Here is a 25801-nt window from a genome sequence, read left to right as displayed (position 1 = left end):
AATCTTTCTACTATTCAATTAATGGACTAATATATATATATATATATATATATATATATATATATATAAATTTTAAATATATATTTGTTTAATTTAAAATGACTTTTATGAAATATTTTCAAGAAATCTGCCAAACAACAAAAAATATTTTACACAGATTCATCCAAACACTAGAAAAGCAAATCATTTTCAGAAAAGTAAATCATTTTCTAGAAAAGTAAATCATTTTCCAAAAATCATTTTCCGAAAAATATTTTACTGGCAAACAAACGGAGCCTTACTTGTGAGGGTTAGAAGTTGCTGAAATTTTCAAGCTTCCATGGCCATTTCCTTGGGTAAAAATCAGTGGAGAAGAAAGAGAAAAAAAAAGATGATAGCTTTTTGCATTTTTGTCTTATTATACCTTTTTAACTTAATTACCTATTTACCCATTTAGTTTCTAACTAATTTCAATAATACCAAACAAATATCTTCCACTAACTTATTAATGGGCTAATTTCTACATAAGGGCTTCCATTAAAAATTCTATAGCTATTTAATACCTTTAGCTATTAGAATGCAACTTTCATACTTTACACGATTTAGTCCTTAAAGCCAAATTAAACACTTCTCACATATAATTTCTTCATGAAAATTTTACACAATCATATAAACATATCATAGACCTTATAATAATTATAAAATAATTATTTCTAATTCAAATTTGTGGTCTCGAAACCACTATTTTGACTAGGCCCTAATTCGGGATGTTACAGTTTCTGGATTTGATTCTTTTTCTAAATTTAACCTCCTAAAAGTTGTGCTGGTACTTCCTATTTCAAAGGAATGTCTTGGAGGCATTTTTAGTGGCCAATTGAATAGCAATTCAACTGTGTCATCTTGGTGTTGGGAAATTTCACTTAGTGAAGTGTTTCTAATAGGAGTTGATGCAACAGGGTCTATAGCACCTTCAAGTTTCCACATGTCAAGAAGGTTGATTTCATGCCATTGTATTGTTCTTGGGATTGTGGTATGAGATCTTGAGGTATCTGTTTCTATTAAAAGGGTTTCTCCTTTTGGATTTTTAAGCAAAGCCTTGGTATTGACTATAAAATACATAGCTTTGAAGCGAAGCAAATAGACTAAAGTTAGTACTTCCGATCCAGGAAGCATTTTGTAATTATGGGTATGAATTTGGAGGGTCAAATACTGTAAAACATTTTTATTGGTTAAAGAAACCATAAAATTTAGGTAATAATTAAAATGTATTGGGCTAGTACTTAGGCTTGTTTCTATAGTTCGTAGTAATGAGTCATTAAACATAATGTGCCTATGGCCTCTTAAGACATATTTATATTTTTTTTCTTTGAGTTTATTAGTGACAACCTTATCTAATAATTAGATTGTTTCATATTCTTTTTGAATAGGTAAACTTCTTTCTTTTATTTTTATAACGTAACTAGAAAAAGCATTTAAATTTTCAAAATTTGTTTTCTTGTAAACTTGATTTGTTGGAACTCTTGGAGAGTCCAATTATCAAATTTTTATGGAATATTTTCATAATGTTCTTCTTATTCATTAACAGTATTATTTGATGTTTGGTCAGACTTTTGGGATTGATTGGAAGCAAATCTTGCAGAAGAATTGGTTTTTCTAAGGAAGGGAAACATTCTTTGTTTTCTTATATCCTACAAGGGAGTTCTACTATCAAGATTTTTGGATTACTATAATTGCTTACAAGGATACTTTGTCCTTAACACGCTAACCCATGGTTAACTTGACTGTGTATTAATACTCAGAATTCGGAATTCGGAAATATTGAAAACAAATTGAATATTTTTAGAACTTAGGAATATCTACTCCTCCTTAAGTCTAAAGCCACATAGTCTCGAGAAGCAGGTATTTGGTATCAGAGTCGAGGAGGAGCAGGTATTTCTAAGTTTTACAATTATACCAATAATCTAAAATAGTGTCGTTCCTATTTTAGTCACTCTAATTTTTTTGTCAATTTAGTCACTCTAGTTAAGATAATTATTCGAATTGGTCATTGTCGTTAATTCCATTAATCCATTAATAGATTGCTGATGTGATTTTTTTTTACTTTTGGCTAAATCTAAGGACCTTTTTATGATTAGTTCAAAAAAAAATTTGTTTATTTGCAACATCAAAGCCATTTATCTTTATCACTACCCAACACCTACCATAAGAACCACAGATCCAAATCACTGCCCATCCCCTGCTCCCCATCTCTATCGCTTCTCACTCCACCACTGCCCTCGTACCATAAGAACCATCTTACACAATTGCTTCTCCAACATGGAGCATTGATCCAACAATGGAGATCAGGTGGAGCACTGGTTATTATGTTGCAAATTAAAAAAAATGAGTATTTTGTACTAATTATAGAGAGATCTTTATCTTTAATCAAAAGTAAAAAAAAAAAGAAAAAAGAAAAAAAATATGATGTTAGCAATATGTTAGTGGATTAACAAAACTATAGTGATAAATTCACGCAATTATCTTAACTAGAGTGACTAAATTAACAAAAAAAATAGAATGACCAAAATAAAAACGAGGCTATTTTAAAATAACAAGCAATGTAGTTTACCCAATATATAAATAATAGCTTTTAATAAAAGACAATAGTATAAGAAATTATTTTTAGCTGGTTGATATCTGATACGAACTTGTTTCGGAATGATTCGAGTCGTTTAGATTTCTCGATCGTAAAATTAAGTAAGACTTGAGTTGTTTCAGAATGGCCTGGAACAGGTTGAAAAATAAGCGCAAAAACAATGGTTAAGGATAGTTGAAATGATAGATGGCAAATTTGGCTAAGGCCAAGATTGAACCAACGATATAAAAAAGGTTGACCCGAATCTTATATAGCACTTAGGTGGAATCGGTTTGGAAAAGACAACGAACCTTAACCCACAATCTATGAAAGATAGGAACCAAAGGTATAGGTGAACACCACACTTGTGAAAGTGATAAGTTTAAAAGAAAGACGAGATTGACGCCACAAGAGTTGTCTTGATAAGTCAATTCAGTCCAAGGTGAACAATGAGAGTTGAACACTCACAAAGTAATATAATTTCATAAAATAAGCAAAAAAAAAATTTACAATGAGCTGATTACAAGTATTTATAGTGCTAGATAAAGGCCTAGCCGAATAGTCACAATAATCAGCTTAAATGAGTTGTTAATGGCTGAAATAAAACTTAATCAATAAGTACAAACTCTTGAATTCCTCTAAGCCTAAGCAACTCCAACCATCAATATGATTTATTACTCCAATTCAGTTGATTTAATGAGTTTGAATGCCTAGGTTTCATTCTTTGAACAGCCAAAGAGTTTTTAGAATAAGTTTTAAATTCCCTCTTGGCAGCCAAATAGACACCAGCAATAAGCTTTAAATTCCCTCTTAGCAGCCGAATAGACACCAACAATTTTTTTTGATATTTTGAGCACTTGGAGAAGAGGAATAGGCTGCTGAATTTAAATAATGCAAAGTGCTCTTCTTAAATGTTGTAACAGCCTCATTTAACACTTTATAATAGCTCCCTTGTACATAACTTATTCCAGCTGAATAGTCACCTACAAGCATTAACAAACACATTGAAATCAAGCTTAAACTAAGACATAATTATAACACATATTTCAACTAAGTTACTAATTAATTTCAGCTGTAGCTAGACATATTTAAAACATGTAATAAGCTGAACATATTAAAAGCATGTGATAAATTAAGGCACATTTAAATTCAGCTAAAACATATTAAAATTATGTATGAACTAACACTTAATTAGAATGACCAGAATTTAGACACATTTATTTAGACTAAACTATATTAACTTAATTAAATAGTTAGTAGCTTCATTTATTTAGACTAAACTATATTAATTAACTTAATTAAATAGCTAAAAGCTTTAGAACACATGGACTAATTGAGCTGAACCAAATTAACTAATTTAGCTAAGCAAGTAATTATTCCAGCAACTAAAAAGAAATAAATTAAAAAAAAAATCAAAACGAGTAAACAAGCTTAGAAATGAGCTGAATTGAGCTCAACGAGTTGAGATTAAGCTTCATTTTGCATTTGGGCCCCTTGAGCTTAGGCCACTTTAAATGACGTCAAGTTGTTTCGAAACATGATGCAACCAAGTTCGTATCATTCCCTCTCTCTTGAAGACGATTTGTCCTCAAATCGGGCCATTTGCTCGAAAAAAAATTTCAAGATTACAAACCCTTTTGTTCATGATCCAGACAAAATCATTTTCAATAGTCTGAGACCCACAAATGGCTCGGAAAGAAAGAAGGTCATTTGCATATTCTCCCTCTTTAGGAGGGTACCACCTCACATCGTCACCTACAAAAGAACAAAACAAATTAGTGACACGATGAAGGTTAAACACAAAGGAACTTTTCGAGATTTTATTCACAAATAAACCAATACCGAGATAAAAAATAGAAATACCGAGATAAAAATAGAAATCGGTCTTACCTTTTTCTTCGATGGAAACTATTAGAATTAAGTGACCCAAATTCTTATTTAAATAAAATACGATGGAAAATAAAATAAAAGTAAAATCCATATAAAACTAGACTTTTTTTAATTTTATTTTAGAATAAGGTTTTCTAAACCTTATTAAACTCCATCTATTTTATATTGATTAGGATAAAGTGTTTCAATCCTACTAGAATATGGCTTTACAAGCCTATAAATAGACATAGTCTATTTCTCTTGTATTGATTCAAATTTTTTGACATACTGAATTTTCTTCTCCTTTGCCCGTGGTTTTTTCCCGAAAGGGTTTCCACGTAAAATTTGTGTGTTCTTTATTTTATTTTTATTTCTCTTTTCTTTGCGTTATATTGTTATTATCGACATTATTCTATTTTCACAAATTGGTATCAGAGCTTTCGGGATGTTCATCTCGATCTCGGTAATGGCGTCTTTGAAGTATGAAATTCCGTTGTTGGATCGCAACACCAGATTTGCGTTATGGCAAATTAAGATGCAAGCAGTTCTTACACAGATGGATCTGGAAGATGCCCTACTAGGGATAGATAAGATGCCTTCGACATTAACAGATGAAGAGAAGAAGCATAAGGATCGAAAGGCGTTAACACAATTACATCTGCATTTGTCCAACGAAATTTTGCAGGATATGATGAAACAGAAGACCGCCGCTACATTATGGAAGAGGCTAGAACAATTATGTATGTCGAAAACTCTAACAAGCAATTTGCATATGAAGCAATGTCTTTATGCTCATCATTTGGAGGAAGGTGCGTCTGTACATGAACACTTAACAGTGTTTAAAGAAATTCTCTCAAACTTGGAGGCCATGGAGGTTCAGTATGATAAGGAAGATCTAGGGTTGATTTTACTTTGTTCGTTGCCCCCGTCTTATTCAACCTTTAGAGACACGATTTTATATAGCCGTGAGTCTCTCACAGTTGATGAGGTTTATGATTCTTTGACCTCGTATGATAAGATGAAGCATCTTGTGGTTAAACTCGACTCTCAAGGAGAAGGTCTCATTGTTCGTGGGAGACAAGATCGGAATGCTAATAATGATCGTGGAAGGACACAGGAACAGAATCCTCATGGTAAATCTTAAGGTAGATCAAAGTATTCAAACAGAGGTAAAACTTGAAACTTCTGCAAGAAGAAAGAGCACATTAAATCTGAGTGCTACAAGCTACAGAATAAGATTAAAAGGGAGGCTACAAATTAAAAGGGAAAACAACCAGAAAATTCTAGTGAAGCTGATGTTGTAGAAGCCTACAGCGATTGTGAACTTCTAGTCGCTTCTGTCAATGATTCTAAAGTAAGTGAGGAGTGGATACTTGATTCAGGCTGCACCTTCCACATGAGTCCCAATCGGGATTGGTTTACAACTTACGAAATAGTGTCTGAAGGTATTGTTTTGATGGGAACTAATGCTTCGTGTAAAATCGCAGGTGTTGGAACAATTAAAGTTAAGATGTTTGATGGAGTTGTCAGAACACTTAGTGATGTACGACATGTTCCAGAATTGAAAAGAAATTTAATTTCGTTGAGTACTCTTGATTCAAAAGGGTACAGATACACAGCTGAAAGTGGCGTTTTAAAGATTTCCAAAGGGTCCCTTGTTGTGATGATAGGTAGAGAAAGATTGCCAAGTTATATGTTTTGCAGGGTTCTACTATTACTGGTGATACAGCTGTCGCTTCCTCTTCCTTGTCAGATGATGATATTACTAAACTTTGGCATATGCGACAAGGGCATATGAGTGAGAATGGCATGGCAGAATTGAGCAAAGAGGACTTCTTGATGGGCAAGGAATTTGCAAACTTAATTTCTATGAGCACTATGTTTTTGGGAAGCAAAAGAGATTTTGATTCACTAGAGGAATCCATAACACGAAGGGAACGTTGAAGTATATTCATTCTGATTTGTGGGGACCATCCAGAATGCTTTCGAGAGGTGGAGCTAATTATATGCTAACCTTTATTGATAATTTTTCCAGAAAAGTTTGGGCGCTCTTCCTAAAGCAGAAAAGCGATGTGTTTTCAGCATTTAAGTCTTGGAAAATTATGATTGAAAAATAGACGGGAAAACAGATAAACTACCTCCGCACAGACAATGGCTTAGAGTTCTGTTCTGATGAGTTTAATAGATTGTGCAAGTCAGAAGGGATCATAAGACACTTGACAGTTCGTCATACTCCACAGCAAAACGGCGTTGCAGAATGAATGAACAGAACGATCATGGAGAAGGTTCGATGTATGTTGTCAAACGCCAACTCACCGAAGTCATTTTGGGCAGAAGCAGCCTCTACTGCATATTTTTTGATCAACCGATCTCCATCTGTTGCCATTGAGAAAAAGACTCCACAAGAGGTATGGTCTGGTAATCCTGCTAATTATTTTGATTTAAATATCTTTGGGTGTCCTGCTTATGCTCATGTTGATAATGGAAAATTAGAACCAAGATCTATTAAATGTGTTTTTCTTGGTTATAAAGCTGATGTAAAAGGGTAAGTTATGGTGTCCTGAAAATAGAAAAGTTGTGATTAGCAGAGATGTTGTTTTTGATGAAACTGCTATGCTACCTAACTTATCTCTTAAAGACTCTTCTAATAAAGAAAATCAAAAGCAGGTGGAGCATCAGATTAATACAGAGTCAACTCCTCAAGCCAGAACAAAAATTGAGAATAGATTTGCTTCTTCACCACTATACTCTATCACCAAAAATAGAACTAGAAGAGAAATTAAACCTCCAAAGAAGTATGACGAGGTTAATCTAGTTGCTTATGCTTTAAATGTGGCTAAAGATATAGATGCGAATCAAGAGCCATCTAATTATTCTAAGGCGGTTAGCTGTGAAGACTCAGAAAAGTGGATGTTTGCTATACAAGAAGAGATGGAATCACTCCACAAAAACAGAACATGGGACCTTGTGAAACTTCCTAAAGGTAAAAAGGTTGTTCGTTGTAAATGGGTGTTTAAAAAGAAAGAAGGGACTCCAGGAGTTGAAGAACCCAGAAATAAAGCAAGGCTTGTTGCAAAGGGTTACAGTCAAATTCCAGGAGTGGACTTCACAGATGTGTTCTCCCCAGTTATTAAGCATAGTTCGATTCGAGCTTTGCTTGGTATTGTGGCCATGCATGATTTGGAGCTTGAGCAATTAGATGTAAAAACTGCATTTCTGCATGGAGAACTTGAGGAGGATATTTACATGCAAAAACCAGAGGGTTTTATAGTCTCAGCAAAAGAGGACTATGTTTGCTTGCTGAAAAAGTCCCTTTACGGTTTGAAACAGTCACCAAGACAGTGGTACAAGAGGTTTGATTCCTTTATGACTTCTCATGGTTTCAAAAGAAGTAGTTTTGACAGTTGTGTTTACTTTAAGAAAAACAGTGATGGTTCTTTTGTGTATCTACTTCTTTATGTTGATGACATGTTGATAGCAGCAAAAGATAAATGAGAGATAAGAAAGGTCAAAACCCAACTAAGTAAAGAATTTGAGATGAAAGATTTAGGACCAACAAAGAAGATACTTGGAATGGAGATTCTCAGAGATAGAAAAACAAGTAAATTGTACCTAAGTCAGAAGGGGTACATTGAGAAAGCTCTTTGCAAGTTCAATATGCAGAGTGCTAAGCCTGTTAGTACTCCTTTAGCAGCCCATTTCAGACTTTTATCGGTTTTGTCTCCACAATCAGATGATGAGATTGAGTACATGTCACATGTTCCATACTCTAGTGCAGCGGGATCTCTTATGTATGCTATGGTTTGTTCACGTCCAGATTTATCATATGCAGTCAGTGCAGTTAGCAGATACATGGAAAATCCCGATAAAGAACACTGGAAAGCAGTTCAGTAGATTCTAAGATACTTACGAGGTACTACTAATGTTTGCTTACTGTTTGGAAGAACTAGAGATGGAGTTGATGTTGATGTTGATTTTGCTGGAGACCTTGATAAAAGAAGATCTCTCACAGGTTATGTCTTTACAATCGGAGGTTGTGCAATTAGATGAAAGCCACTTTGCAAACTATAGTCACTTTGTCTACCACTGAAGCTGAGTACATGGCGATTACTGAGGCTTGTAAAGAAGCTATTTGGTTGAAGGGACTATTTAGTGAACTCAATAAAGACCTTCAAATCAGTACAATATTTTGTGACAGTCAGAGTGTCATCTTCCTTACAAAGATCAAATTTTTCATGAAATAACAAAACACATTGATGTTCGGTTTCATTTTGTTAGTGATATTATTGCTCGTGATGATATTGTTGTGAGCAAAATTAGTACTCATGAAAATCCTGCAGATATGATGACTAAGTCACTTCCTATAACCAAGTTTAAGCATTGCTTAGACTAGGTTGGTGTTCATTGTTGAAGTTAAACCCTTAAGGGGTTTTATGGAAGAGGTGGAGAACTTGTTTATTGAAACTTCGCGATGCAGAACTTGTTCATTGAGAATTTATGTCAAGGTGGAGATTGTTAGAATTAAGTGACCCAAATTCTTATTTAAATAAAATACGATGGAAAATAAAATAAAAGTAAAATCCATATAGAACTAGACTTCTTTTATTTTATTTTAGAATAAGGTTTTTTAAACCTTATTAAACTCCATCTATTTTATATTGATTAGGATAAGGTGTTTCAATCCTACTAAAATATGGCTTTACAAGCCTATAAATAGACATAGTCTATTCCTCTTGTATTGATTCAAATTCTTTGACATACTGAATTTTCTTCTCCTCTGCCCGTGGTTTTTTTCCGAAAGGGTTTCCACGTAAAATTTGTGTGTTCTTTATTTTATTTTTATTTCTCTTTTTTTTGCGATATATTATCATTACCGACATTATTTTATTTTCAAAAATAAACCAGATTCACAAAGTATTCGAAGATTATAGTCTCGGAAATTAAAATTCCATGGTCCAAACCCCTTGAACAATGATATGGAACAACATTCATCGAGATCAAAGACAAAGTCTTTGTTCACCATTTCAATTTGACTAGAAAAATTCATGGCTGGTAGCTTATAAAGAACATGGAGCACATTAAAGTTAAAATCACAACACGTGTTCGAATCTGTTAAGCAACAATATAGAACAACCTCCGGAATCAAAGATTTGACTTGGACTTGGCAGGCCAACAAGATTCACATGTCTCATTTTCAGACTTAAAGACAAAGCAACATACAAGCAAAAATTGTTTACACATTCATTCAAACAAAATTTACGATGCTTGCTTTCTCTCATGGACGATTCATAATAACAAACTCCAGGATTGAACACATGATTTTGATCATTCTTTCCAAAATGCAACAAGAATTCCTTTTTATCAAGAAGTCACACATGCCAAATAAAGAAGATGTAGGCAAAAACAAATTCATACAATCAAACTTCTTGATTCTCTTTCGAACTGACATGTAGAGACATGAGTATTTAGCACAAGAATTTAAAGATGTCTTGGGAACAACATAATCGGATAGATTAATCGTCTTACACAAAAACCTTTTACCAAATGTGTTAAACAAAGAAAATGTGAACATACCAACATTCAAACAACCATATATCTCAAGTTACATTCGATCAAACTTACACAAACATGTTGAACTTACACAACAAAGCAAAAACGTCTTACCACCATCACAAACAATCGAACTAAGAGTTTTACATGGCAACTTTTTAACATACAAGTTCGAAAATTGTTTGTGTTGATTTATATTTACTTCACCAACACACTTGTCAATGCGGTAATTTTCGTTAGAGAAACTCGTCTTGCCAGCTTGCTTACCTTTAAGCACCGGTAGACTAGGGTCATCTATGATCTTCCCTTTCTCAATCAACTTGAACCGCCTCTCATCAGGAAAATATTGTAGTTAAAGCTCGTCACATGGATATTTGGAAATCTGAAAAGAAGAAACAGAACAAGGACAAATCACATTTGAGTTAGTTAAAACAACACTCACTTTTTCTTGTTCTCTTTCATCTTTTCCACTCATTTCTTTTTTAATCTCATGTTCAAATTCTCTCTTTTTCAATCTCTTTTTCTTTTTCAATTTCTTATTCTTTCATTTCTTTTTTTCGTCTCTCGATTTCATTCCATATTCGCTCATTCTCTCGCATCAACATTTCTTACTTCTCTTTTCTTTTTATTTCTTTTTGTCTCTTCCTTTCATTACAAGATGGAGGTGATGCAAATGACTCAGAGCGGAAGGACTCTCGTTAGGTATGAATGGAATGACTTATATACGAAAATTGATCACCTTTTCGAGATTGATTCTCGATGGATGAGTACCTTGGTGCATACGTAGTATTACTTGTGATTGCTTCTTCATCACCTTGAAAAGCTTCAAACTCGAAACTTACTTTACTTCATCTTGAATTCCTCATTAAATAGGAATCATGGTATGAATCTCTTCTTACAAAGTCATTGGACATTTGTCTCCGTGATGATCTTGCTCCCGTCCTTTGACTTGCCTTTGCTCTATTTGGTCTCATTCTACGATACATTCCAAACATTCTCGCAATGGTTTTAGACATATTTAGAGCATTCGACCTACCTCGTAAATAAATAATTAATATGTCGGGTCAGACAAAACATCATCAACTTCAACAATCCTTTTCGAAACTTCATGACATAGTATTATTATTATTTTTTAAATCCTCACTACAAACCTCACCAATCCACTCACAAAGAAAGAAAAAAATAAATGAACACTCCACTCGTGTTTCACTCAAATTCTTGCCTTTTGTACACTCTAATGGTCTCACCGCACTCTTGCCTTTTTCAGCTCAAGTTCGCCTCTCGAAGTTCTCAACGGACTACTTAGACAAATCAGAAATCGTTGTGGAGTTAGTTTGTAAAAGTGATGTCAGTTTGGTTAGGAATTGATGTTGGTACAAAAGGTGGGCTAGAAACAAAGTGAAGGGTTTTCAAGTGTGGCCAAAATTGGTAGACTGGTAAAGAAATAGTACTGGGCAGAATAAAGAAAACTATTATGAACCAACTTCTTTTCTCTTTTGTTTTTATATTTTTGCAACTCTTTCTTCTTCTTCTTTTTTTCAATATTTCCAATTTTTTTTCACTTCAAATATATGTATACTCCTTTTTTTTTACAATTTTCTTTTCAAATTTTTTCAGCAAAATACAATTTCAGGAATACTAAAAACTTTGATACTTACTTAATTTTTACTAGCTCTGATACTAAATGATACGAACTCGTTTCAGAATGATTTGAGTCATTTAGATTGCCCGATCGTAAAATTAAGTAAGACTTGAATTGTTTCAAAATGGCCTGGAAAAGGTTGAAAAATAGGCTCAAAAACAATGGTTAAGGATAGTTGAAATGATAGATGGTGAATTTGGCTAAGGCCAAGATTGAACCAATGATATAGAAAAGGTTGACTCAAATCTTATATAGTACTTAGGTGGAATCGGTTTGGAAAAGATAATGAACCTTGACCCACTATCTATGAAAGATAGGAACCAGAGGTATAAGTGAACGCCACACTTGTGAAAGTGATAAGTTCAAAAGAAAGACAAGATTGATGCCACAAGAGTTGTCTTGATAAGTCAATTCAGTCCAAGGTGAACAATGAGAGTTGAACACTCACAAAGTAATATAATTTCATAAAATGAGCAAAAAAATTTTTTGCAATGAGCTGATTACAAGTATTTATAGTGCTAGATAAAGACCTAGGTGAATAGTCACAATGATCAGCTTAAATGAGTTGTTAATGGCTGAAATAAAACTTAATCAATAAGCACAAACTCTTGAATTCCTCTAAGCCTAAGCAACTCCAACCATCAATATGATTAATTGCTCCAATTCAGATGATTTAATGAGTTTTAATGCTTAGGTTTCATTCTTTGAGCAGCCAAAGAGTTTTTAGAATAAGTTTTAATTCCCTCTTGGTAGCCACATAAACACCAGCAATAAGCTTTAAATTCCATCTGGCAGCCAATAGACACCAACAATTTTATCGATATTTTGAGCACTTGGAGAAAAGGAATAGGTTGCTGAATTTAAATGATGCAAAATGCTCTTCTTAAATGTTGTAACAGTCTCATTTAACACTTTATAATAGCTCCCTTGTACATAACTTATTCCAGCTGAATAGTCACCTACAAGCATTAACAAACACATTAAAATCAAGCTTAAATTAAGACATAATTATAAATAGTCACCTACAAGCATTAACAAACACATTAAAATCAAGTTTAAACTAAGACATAATTATAACACATATTTAACTAAGTTACTAATTAATTTCAGCTGTAGCTAGACATATTTAAAACATGTAACAGGCTGGACATATTAAAAGCATGTGATAAATTAAGGCACATTTAAATTCAGCTGAAACATATTAAAATTATGTATAAACTAACACTTAATTAAAATTACCAGAATTTAAACACATTTATTTAGACTAAACTATATTAACTAACTTAATTAAAGAGCTAGCAACTTCATTTATTTAGACTAAACTATATTAACTAACTTAATTAAATAGCTAGTAGCTTTAGAACGCATGGACTAATTGAGCTGAACCAAATTAACTAATTTAGCTAAGCAAGTAATTATTCTAGCAACTAAAACGAAATAAATTCAAAATAAATTCAAAACGAGCAAACAAGCTTATTGAGCTAGAAATGAGCTGAATTGAGCTCAACGAGCTGAAATTAAGTTTCATTTTGTACTTGGGCCCCTTGAGCTTAGGCCATTCTCGATGATGTCGAGTTGTGTCGAAACATGATGCAACTAGGTTCACATCAATATTTGTTAAAAAAAATGTTAAAAGCCCTCAAACTTTTTCAAAAAAAGCAATTAAGCCCCTTTTTTTTTCTCTAAACACTTTATAAGAGTAGACAATTATAATAAGACAAAAATCCTGATAGTAGAACCCCCTTGTAAGAAATAAGAAAACAAAGAATGTTTCCCTTCCTTAGAATAACACTATTAATGAACAATAAGAACATTATGAAAATATTCCCCAAAGATTTGATAATTGGACTCTCCTAAGAGTTCCAACAAACCAAGTTTACAAGAAAACAACTTTTAAAAATTTAAATGTTTTTTGTAGTTACGTTATGAAAATAAAAAAAATAAAAAGATGATCAAGGAAGAATTTAAATATAAAACTATTGATCGTTAAAGTTAACGAATAAATGACCTTTTGATGCATTTTATAATTTTTTTATGATTTTATAAAATTTTACAATTTTTATAATTTTTTATAATTTTTAATATTTTAATATTTTAATAATTTTATTAAAATTTAATAAATTTTATTTATTTTTATTTTATCATTTTTGTCACGTGTGATGGCTTTAACTAAAAAAAATTAGGGGTGGTTAACTTTAACGGTCAATTGTTAAAGTTAACGGTCAAAAAGCCTTTTTGATGCATTTTGGCAGTTCAAGTACCCAATTGAGTGTAAAAAAAAAAAAGACAGGGCTTATTTTTTTTGAAAAAGTTTAAGAGCCTTTTTTTATAAATTTTGAAAGTTCGAGTACCCAATTAATGCAAAAAAAGGGGCTTAACTGCTTTTTTTTTTAAAGTTTGAGGGCTTTTTACACTTTTTTTAATAAATATCAACCGCTGAAAATAATTTTGTAACAACCCGCTTTAGTTATGACAGAAATAGTGGTTTTAGGATCAGGATTTTGATAAGCGAGTCAATATTTTATTATTTATATAATATTTATGAGTATTGATTAGAGTTATATCAAAATTTGGTTAAAAAATTTTAATGTTTGAATAGTTAATTAAGTAAAAAGGGGCTAAATCGTAAAGGCTACAAAAATTAATTTTTATAAGTTAAAGGTGTTAATTTATTAAGGAAACAAGAATGGATGGCCTTATTGGGTAATTATACCCTTGGTTGTGTTAGTGGATGATTGGGTCATCGTTTTAGTTAAATGAGATAGTTAATTAAAAGGTATATTTTAGTAAATTAATAATTGAAAAAACATAAACAAAAATAATAATAATAAGACTATCATCTTCAGTAGCCTCTCACTACCGAATATTTGAAGCAGAAAACTCATGGGAGAAGCTTGAATTTCGGCTACTAAATCTACCTTGCATGTGAGTGAAATTTATTTCCTTTTTTGTGATTTTTATGTTTTTAAGTTCATATTAGCTTAATCTAGTTTATTCGGGAGTCAATTTATTAAATTGTTAAAAGTTTAGGGACTTGTCATGAATGAGTTTGAAGTGTTTGTGAATTTAGTTGATAAAATATTAATGTTAGTAGTTAAATATAAGTGTTTTGTTAAGTGATTTTTGATAATTTTGTGTTTAAGGAATCACTTGTGAAATTTGTCAAATTCAATGATAGTAGTGTGAAATGGTGGAAAATATGGGCTGTAATGACCCCAAGGAAATTTAGCTAGTAAGGTTTTTCTTTAAAAAATGGTGAATTTGCACGTTTCAGATTTAGGGGCTAAATTGCACAAAAGTTAAAATATTAAGAGTAATTTCATAAATTCACAATAACATGGGTTATAGATTTGAATTAATTATTTTAAGTTGTTTTAATTATTTAATTGAATGAAATTATTATTTAGATTAAGAGACACAACAACCGGATTTGAATTGTGGTAAAACTAAGGTTTTAGATTAGTTATAGGCTCTATTTTTGCAACCGGTTTTGTCAAGATAAGTTCATACAATGGTAAACTAATTAATTTTTATTTTGAAATAGAGTATTAATTAATATTATACTTTGGATAACTCATATTGAATATAATTGTTAACTAGTTGTTTGGATGAAATTGTAATGGACATTCGATTGTTGAACATATGTGAAAAATGTGAGATTAATGGTATGGAATGAAGTTAAAGGATTGATATGGAAAAATGTCTCATTTGAACTTCGTGAATACTAGGATACAAATAACATGTCATTAGAGATTATTCTATTTTGAGTGCTGGTCTTGGATGTCCTACTGATGGCTGAGGTCCTACATTTGTTGCGGATTCTCCACAACTCGTGTAAGAAACATCATGTAGCTAACATCCCGACCCATAGCTCTTGTGAGCAGACCCATTTCACACCTTGTGTGAGTATTATAGATGTAGTTATAGTTACATGTATAAATACACCTTGTGTGAGCATGGTTCCTGAGCATCTGACATTGTTTCATTTGGTTCAACGAGCAAGTAAAGCTTTAATATTATATGAATACAAGAAATGATCCATGATTTTGACAGAGGATGTCGATTATATTGATATGTGTACTTGAAAAGAAAAGAATGTTCTTTGAATATATGTGATGGATGAATTATGAAATTGAAATGCTTGTGTTGCTATATGCCATGATTTGGTTGGATTTACATGTAGATTATTACATTTACTAACTTTGTGAGATGACGTGTATAGGAATGATAATTTTGCTTATGACATAAAGAAATTATGCATGGTTAATTGATATAATGTGTTTGGTAAGTTTAAATTTCCTTTATATGAGCTTACTAAACACTAGTTGCTTATACGATTGTTTTTCCTTTAGGGGCAATTTTTGAAGCACACGGCCTGGGACACGAGCTGGCACATGGCCACCCCACACAGTCGTGTGTCATTTAAATTTTAGGTGTAGGATGAACCACATTGTCTAAGAGAGTTACACGGCCGTGTGACCAAGCCTCGAATGCACACACGGTCTGCGACATGACCATATGACCCTATTTCAAATACCCACATGGACAAAAACACGAGCTAAGACACGACCGCGTGACCCATACATCGAATACCCACACGACCTGGCCACATGGTCGTGTGACCCTTGTTTTCAAGATTTTTCAATTTTTCCAAAATTTTCTGTTTTGATTCAAATTGATCCTTAAACATTCCCAAACTATTTTTAGGACCCTATAGGCTTGATTTAATGTATTTTTACATAATGTATTTCTACTTTAAATTTAATGAATTATTGAATGTTTTATTTAAATTGCTTAATTTTTTTATTTGAAGTTAAATGTTTCGATTTGTATAGTAATGCCTCGTAACCCTACTCCGACGCCGGAGACAGGTTAGAGTTGTTACAAATTTCTTATTCTATTGTCTTTTATTAAAAGCTCTTATTTATATATTGGGTAAACTACATTGCATGTTATTTTTAAATAGCATCATTATTTGGTCATTCTATTTTTTTTTGTTAATTTAGTCACTCTAATTAAGATAACTGCTCGAATTTATCACTACCATTTTTTTAATCCACTAACATATTGCTAACATAAAATTTTTTAAATTTTTATTAAAGATAAAGATCTCTTTATAATTAGTACGAAATACTCCCTTTATTTTAATTTGCAACATAATAACTAATGTTCCACCTAATCTCCATTGTTGGATCAATGCTCCATGTTGGAAAAGCAATTTTATGGTGCAGGGGCTACGGTGGAATGAGAAACAATAGAGATGGGGAGCAAGGGATGGGCGGTGATTTGGAACTGTGGTTCTTATGGTAGGTGTTGGACAATGATAAAGATGGGTGACTTTTATGTTGAAAAAAAAGAAGAAGAAAAGAATGTGTTTTGAACTAATCATAAAAAGGTCCCTAAATTTAGCCAAAAGTAAAATAAAAAAAAATGTCACATAAGCAATCTATTAGTAGATTAACGGAATTAACGACAATGATCAATTCGAATAATTATCTTAACTAGACTGACTAAATTGACAAAAAAAAATTAGAGTGACTAAAATAGGAACAACACTATTTTAGATTATTGGTATAATTGTATGTATACCTTGTTTATAATAAATTCTTTTTAATAATTGGGGGTGGAGAATGGGGTTGCTTGGGATCAAACCCAAACCTTCATGCCTACAACATAATACCCTGTCACTGAGCTAAAAGGTTGTTGGCTTATAATAATATTTTTAAAATATTATACATTTATATAAATTATTATTTATAAAAATAATAAATTATGAAAGTGTTTGGTAAACAGAGTTTTGGTTCTTTTTTAACTAATTTAGGCACAAATGAAAGATTGAGTAAACAAACCTTCTAATTGTAGTGTTTGGTGAATGGAGATTTGCAAGAGCTTGTTAAGCTAAAACCTCCGAAACAAAAAACGCAGGGATGGGCAACGTTTTTCATAGCTGATTGGAATGAGATTTGTGGAATAACATATCTGACTATGTTTGCTCAAAACTTACTCCTTTTACAACATGCTCTCAAACATAATAGGGGTGTCAAGATATCAAGAGCCTCCATTCTTATATTTTCACTTTCACCTCCAAAGTCCAAAGTAAATCTAAAAAAAAACTCCATTGTGAATATACAAAATCAACTATGGAGATTCATTTGCAAGATGATTTCATAGCTCATTCTATACTTTTAATTATTGTACTTTTTTTGCCTTTATTTGTCGAAATTTTTTACCCCTGTAAATCAACTTTTTCCTCCTTTTTAGTCGATTTTTTCCTTGTATTTCATCTTTTTTATCCCTGTAATTTGAATTTTTGGTCCTTATAATTCTAATTTGTTTGTCCCTGTTGTTTGTTTTTTTTTCTCTTATAATTCAATTTTTTTTGTCTCTGTAAATTGATTTTTTTGTCTCTATAATTCAAATTTTTTAGTTCATGTAGTTTTTTTTTCCCTGTAAGTCAAATTTCCCCTGTAATTCAACCCTTTTTTGTCCTTGTAATTCAACATTTTTTGTTCCTGTAATTTGATTTGTTTGTCCCTATAAATCAATTTTTTCCCCATAGGTTTTGGTTCACTTTGTTTCCTATTAAAATCTGATTTTTACATCAAAAATAGTTTGCATTATATTTTCTATTTTTGCATTATACTTTTACTGAAAACTTATTTTTTTACCATCCATCTTTGCCTCTTTTCTTTATTTGGTGAAATGATTTTGCATAGGAAATATTTGCATGATAATAGAAAAGAAGCCCTTCCAAGCTTAGATTACAATTGAGAATTTGAAGTTAGTTTGCAATGTCTTTTTATTATTGGCTACTTGTTCAAATGTCTGTTTTTGATGCCATAAGTTTCATTGTATTATCATTTGTCTCTTTTATCTACACCAAATTACATCTTCTTAAATGCTTTGTTGTTTCACAGAAGTTAACCAAATCACATTATGTGCTACTTGGTATTTATTATTATTAGCAGTATTGGATTGGAATGTTATTAGATTACAATGGTCATTGGACATGCTAAGTATTTTTGCTTCAAATTTTTTCAAAGGTATATAATTAAAATAAGTGAATTTAATTATGTTATATAATACTTAGAAGACACCAAAGAAAAAAAGTGACAATGAAGAAAATGAAGGTGGTGGGAAAGATGTAAGTTTGGCTAGTTGGTCAAAATTAAATATACACATATTTTGTGATTTGTGTATCCAATATGCTGAAAGAAGGAAGGGAAAACATGGTGCAACTACCTCACAATGAAATTTCAAGATGAAGGGATTGAACTTGAACCGGAATATAAGATGGAAGAATTTTCTAGAGTTTCAGTTTCACAAAAGGTTTCTTAAAACCCGTTTTTAGTGGTGTCAGAAATAATAGTTTCCGGATCATAATTTTGATGAGTGAGTTATTATTTTAATATTTATTTAATGACTACGGGATTATTTTAAAGTAGTGTTAAAGTTTTGTTAAGAAATTTTGAAGTTTAAATAGTTAATTAAGTAAAAAAGACTAGATCGTAAAAGGTGTACAAGTTGAATTCTATTAGTTAAAAAGGGCTAAATGGCTATGGAAAGGAAATTTAATGGACTTATATGGTAAATATACCATATTTCATGTTAGTGGATGTGCATGGATAGGTGTTAATGAAATTTTAATAGTGTTTAAAGGTTAAGTTTATAATTGACTAACTAAACACCTAACTAATATAATCAAATAGTATCATCTTCATCATTTAGTTTCTCCACCAAAAATTGAAGAAGCAAATAGCCATTTTTAATGTTTTAAGGTTCGGCCAACGTAGGTGCTTGCATGGTATGTGATTTCGGTCACGTTTTTTAATGATTTTTATGCTTTTGTGATCATTTTAGCTTAATCTAGCTAGCCCAGGGGTTAATTTGCAAAAATTTTAAAGGTTGAGGTACTTTCCGTGGTTGTTTTTGAATAGCTTTTGAAGTTATTTGATAGATTATTAATCTTGATTGTAAAATAAATATGTTTTGTTAAGTAATTTTTAATTAAATTGCATTTAGGGATTTATTTCTAAAAATAGTAAATTCATGGTAAAATTGTAAAATGATGATTTTAGTGGGTTGATATGAGTTCCTAAGAAATTCAGCTAGCTTGTATGGAGGATTAAAATGGTTAAATTTCAAATTATGAGTTTAAGGACTAAATTGTGAAAAGTTAAAATATTAGGGGTAATTTTGTAATTTTACATACATATGAATTATGGATTAAATTGAATACTAAAAGTACTTAATTGAATGAAATTATCTATTTAGATCAAGATAAACAACAGCCGGACTTAAATCGAAGAAAGGCTAGAGCTTCAGACTAGTGTTCAACTTTACTTCTACGACCAAAGTTATCGAGGTAAGTTTGTATGAATTATTATCATATTAATGTTAGTTAAATTGATTATTTGCTATGTTGCATTAATATAAACGGACTTGAAATTGTATATGTATCGATGTATGAATAATTGACGTATAACGAATCTCGTTTGAGCTTTAAGAATTCTTAGGATACGAATGACATGTCATTAGGGATTTCATGTTTCAGGTGCTGGTCTTGAATATCCTACCAATAGCTGAGGTCCTGCATTTGTTGCGAATTCTCCATAGCTCGTGTGAGTAGCATCGTGTAGCTAACATTCTGACACACAGCTTGTGTGAGTAGGCCCATTTCACAACTCGTGTGAGCACTATTGAAAAAGAAAGGTTACAATTATATAGTACACTATGTGTGTGAGCATTCCTAAGTATCCGATGTAATTCTAGATGGTTCAATGGGTAAGTAAAAGAAATGACATGATAAACATACAAATGAAACGGTTTATGATCATATGAAAAGGTTGATAAATTGACGATGTGTATATATGAAATTTACTTACTATATGATTGAATTCATTTGTATCATGGATAAGCATACTAACTTTGAGTTTGATGGTGCTTGTATAGGCTTATACTAAGCTTATGGTATTGGTAATGACATTATGCATATTTTATAGTTTGTGCTAAAGAAATGGTAAGTTATGTTTGAATTTATACGAGCTTACTATGCACTTGTTGCTTATGTAGTTACTTTCTTTTGTTTTATAGATTATCAAAATCTCGATTGGTTGGAAGCTTGTCGGGGATCAATCATACTATCCAACAACCATTTTGGTAGTTTTTGAGTAATTTAGCCAAGGTTATCTATGGCATGTCTAAGACCCTTTTTGAAGTGGTAGTTCTTGAATGTGTAATGATTGATTTAGTTTGTTTGTGCTTTTGAAGTTTATGTTTAGCTTGGTAAGCTTTGGAACCTTGTTAAGTTTGGTCATTATGGCCATTTTAAAGTTCTTGTGACTAAGACTCTTTTTGGTATGTTTTTGATGGCATGTAAATGGTCATATGTGATGTTATTTGGTAGTTAAGGAACTAGGTTTTGAGCTTGGAATATGACAATATTGTTTTGTTTTGGTTAGTAGTGTTATGGTATAAATGTGGTGCCTTTGAATGGCATATTGGTTAGATGTGATAGGATGTTTGAAATGGTATGTTTAGATGTGTTTGAACGATGTTTCAGTCTTTTGAAAGTGTGCACAAATGGTATGTTTGTTTAGGTATGGTTTGGCCTTGAAATGGCATATTTTTAGGGTCAAAATATGGATCACACGACCTGAGACACGGGCTATCACACGACTATGTGACACACGCGACCTAGCTAATCAACCATGTGTTATTTAAAATTTCTTAGCGTATTAAGTAAGTTAATTACACGGTCTAGCACACGGCCTGCGATACGGTCATGTAAACTAACTCAATGAGATACATAGGTGAGGACATAGGCTAGGACACGGCCGTATGTATCTTATTCAATTGTTACACGGCCAGGGCTATGTCACACGGTTATGTGACCCCTATTTTTAAAATTTTCAACTTTTTCCCAAATCTTCTTTTTTTATTCAAATTAGTCCCGAATTGCTTCTAAGTTTTTTTAGGGCCTCGAAGGCTCGATTTAAGGACAAAATACATATAGTTGATAAGTTTTTTATTGAGATTAATTTATTTAATGTTATGATTATAAATGTTTTTTGATTGATCGATAATGCTCTGTAACCCTAATCCAGTGACGAAGATGGGTTACGGGTGTTACAAGGTTATTAAGTTTACTTCTAGTAAGCATGAAAAGGAAACAATTTATATCCTTTCTCCCCTAAATTATAATGTTGGTAATGCACCTTATGATTGTGATGATGTAATGAATGAGAATAATGCTTTTAACCATAACTAAACTAATAGGGAATGGAAAAAAGTTTGAAATGATTGTAGCCCAATTCCTTCCCCCTCTCCTCCACAATTTAATGAACAAGAACTTGGAAAAAGAGGAAGCAAACGAGGCTCTGAAAATGATTGTAACACCCCAAACCTGGCCTAGACGTTATGGCCGAATCTGGCGTGTCACATCAAACCATTTTTCAAATTTGACCGTTCCGGTGAAAATCCATTACTGAATCTAAATTCCTTTATTATTATTAAACTAAAGTTCTCATCAAAACGTTTACCAATTTGTTTGCCTTTGGTATATTACCTTATTTAAAATCGCGGAAGCATTTTGAAAACTTTGTTGTTGGAAGCTCGTGTTCCTTAGAAGAATCATGCCATTTTGAAATCTCGAGCTTTCCTAGACTAGCAGTTTAGTATAAGAAATCACAATCCAAATTAAAACTTAAAACCCACCAACGGCCTTATTTCATAAATTAAAAACCCAAAATGAAATCTAATTGCAATTAAAAGAAACAGAAACAGTAGTGTGGCCATCTCCGAGTCCCTCGTAGCTCCAAACCATCTAAGCTTAGGGATTACCTACACAGTTAGAAACGGGGTGAGTTTACGAAAACTTAGTGTGTAATCCCAATAACAAACAAACGGTGAATAACACGGTATAAGTACAATCTGGGCCAAAGCCCTATTCATTCTCGACATATACTGGGCCGAAGCCTTTTCTTTAACGGTTACTGGGCCAAGCCTTTTCATAAATCATATCACTGGGCCGAAGCCTTTACTGTAAATGATATGGCCCATAGGCCCATTTCACTATCACATGAAATACCAATGAATGTATGCAAGCCCATTTAGGGAGACTACTCAACCCACCATCCGTTACTCTCCACCCGTACCAACCAAGCTCTCCATGTGGAATAACTTAACCAACCCAACCAAACTCTCCATTGGCAGCATAGCTGCTTTATCATATAACTAGAGGCCTAGCCTCTTTTAATAACTGAGGCAAAGCCTTTTTTGATAAACTGGGGCAAAGCCCTTTTTGATAAACTGGGGCAAAGCCCTTTTCGGTAAACTGGGGCAAAGCCCTTTTAGCACTTCCTCCAGTTTTATAAAACCCAACCCATGCAACATGTCATGTATGCAGAATGTCATGCCCATATTTGAATCAAACAATCACAGTCAAGTCATTCATATCACTAACATATATTCACAATCAAATCCGTCAACCACACAGTCCAAGTCAGTCACTTGCCCACAACGGCAAAACAGTCATTTATCACCCTAGGGGCAAAATGGTAATTTTACCCAAGGGTATCTCGGTAATTCTACCCTACAGGAGTATTTTGATATTTCTACCCTACAAGGGTATTTTGGTAATTCTACCTTATATATAACCTATATATAACCTATATATAACCTCCTTACGGACCCACACTCAAGGCTCAATACTTCTAGGCCCAAATTCGGGGTGTTAGAATTCTACCCCCTTAAAGAAATTTCGTCCTCAAAATTTCGTCCTCGAAATTTCCCACTCTCAGACTACACCACCACACCTTCGCTGTGCACTCTGATACTAATAATACTAACATACACCCAAAACATTTATCCATCGGAGCAGATAGATTTCACATGCAAACAATTTCTACATTTCCAGAACACACACCAAATAAATACTAAATCTAAATTCAAGCGTTACAGTTTACTCTAACTAAAGAGTTCCAGTATAGTACTACTATCTATAGTAGTTTCTCAATATAGCATTTCAATCTATAACAGTAAATAGAGTTAGAGAACTTACAGATTTGGTGCCGGAGACTCGGTGTGCCACACTTCTAGTAACATCTTTTCAGAAACAAGTCAAGTTTTGTTGATAAATTTCAAAACAAAAGTTTAGAAAAACCCCAATTTCGGAAAAAGAAAAAAATAACAATAATTTTTTGCTACCCATACACAGCCGAGTTTTGTAACCTGGCTCTGATACCATTAAATGTAACACCCCAAACCCGACCTAGACGTTATAGCCGAATCTGGCGTGTCACATCAAACTATTTTTCAAATTTGACCGTTCCGGTGAAAATCCATTACTGAATCTAAATTCCTTTATTATTATTAAACTAAAGTTCTCATCAAAACGTTTACCAATTTGTTTGCCTTTGGTATAGTACCTCGTTTAAAATCGTGGAAGCATTTTGAAAACTTTGTTGTTGGAAGCTCGTGTTCCTTAGAAGAATCATGCCATTTTGAAATCTCGAGCTTTCCTAGACTAGCAGTTTAGTATAAGAAATCACAATCCAAATTAAAACTTAAAACCCACCAACGGCCTTATTTCATAAATTAAAAACCCAAAATGAAATCTAATTGCAATTAAAAGAAACAGAAACAGTAGTGTGGCCATCTCCGAGTCCCTCGTAGCTCCAAACTATCTAAGCTTAGGGATTACCTGCACAGTTAGAAACGGGGTGAGTTTACGAAAACTCAGTGTGTAATCCCAATAACAAACAAACAATGAATAACATGGTATCAGTACAATCTGGGCCAAAGCCCTATTCATTCTCGACATATATTGGGCCGAAGCCTTTCGTTTAACGGTTACTAGGCCGAAGCCTTTTCATAAATCATATCACTGGGCCGAAGCCTTTACTATAAACGATATGGCCCATAGGCCCATTTCACTATCACATGAAATACCAATGAATGTATGCAAGCCCATCTGGGGAGACTACTCAACCCATCATCCGCTACTCTCCACCAGTACCAACCAAGCTCTCCATGTGGAATAACTCAACCCACCCAACCAAACTCTCCGTTGGAAGCATAGTTGTTTTATCATATAACTAGAGGCCTAACCTCTTTTAATAACTAAGGCAAAGCCCTTTTTGATAAACTAGGGCAAAGCCCTTTTCGGTAAACTGGGGCAAAGCCTTTTTCGGTAAACTAGGGCAAAGCCCTTTTAGCACTTCCTTCATTTTTATAAAGCCCAACCCATGCAACATGTCATGTATGCAGAATGTCATGCCCATATTTGAATCAAACAATCACAGTCAAGTCATTCATATCACCAACATATATTCACAATCAAATCCGCCAACCACACAAATTAAGTCACCACTTGCATGAATTCAAAAATAAGTCATTTATCACCCTAGGGGCAAAATGGTAATTTTACCCAAGGGTATCTCGGTAATTCTACCCTACAGGAGTATTTCGATATTTCTACCCTACAAGGGTATTTTGGTAATTCTACCCTACAGGGGTATTTCAGTAATTCTACCCTACAAGGGTATTTCGATAATTCTACCCTACAGGGTTATTTCAGTAATTCTACCCTACAGGGGTATTTTAGTAATTCTACCCTACAGGGGTATTTCGATAATTCTACAAATCGAGAGTATTTCCATAATTTCACAAATCAGGGGTATTTTGGTAATTTTACAAGCCAGGGGTATTTTGGTAATTTTACAACTGGGGGTATTTTAGTAATTTTACAAATCAGGGGTATTTTGGTAATTTTACTGATCGAGGGTATTTTGGTAATTTTTTAAACCAAGGGTATTTCAGTAATTTTGTAAATTGAGGGTAAAACGGTAATTCTATAAATCGAGGGTAAAACGGTAATTCTGTAAATCGAGGGCAAAATGGTAATTCTATAAATCGAGGGTAAAATGATAATTCTGTAAATCGAGGGTGAAACGGTAATTCTATAAATCGAGGGTAAAATGGTAATTCTATAAATCGAGGGTAAAACGGTAATTCTGTAAATCGAGGGTATTTTGGTAATTTTACAAATTGAGGGCATTTCAGGAATTTGGTAAACTAAAGTATTCTAAACAGGGATAGCAATACGAATGGACCTAAAGCCTATTCTCGGCCTAAATGGGCCCACA

This window comes from Gossypium arboreum, chromosome 11 (assembly GCF_025698485.1).
Source record: "Gossypium arboreum isolate Shixiya-1 chromosome 11, ASM2569848v2, whole genome shotgun sequence".
NCBI classification, from domain to species: domain Eukaryota; kingdom Viridiplantae; phylum Streptophyta; class Magnoliopsida; order Malvales; family Malvaceae; genus Gossypium; species Gossypium arboreum.
The sequence above is the reverse complement of the archived record's forward strand: the minus strand, read 5'-3'. Positions refer to the sequence as shown.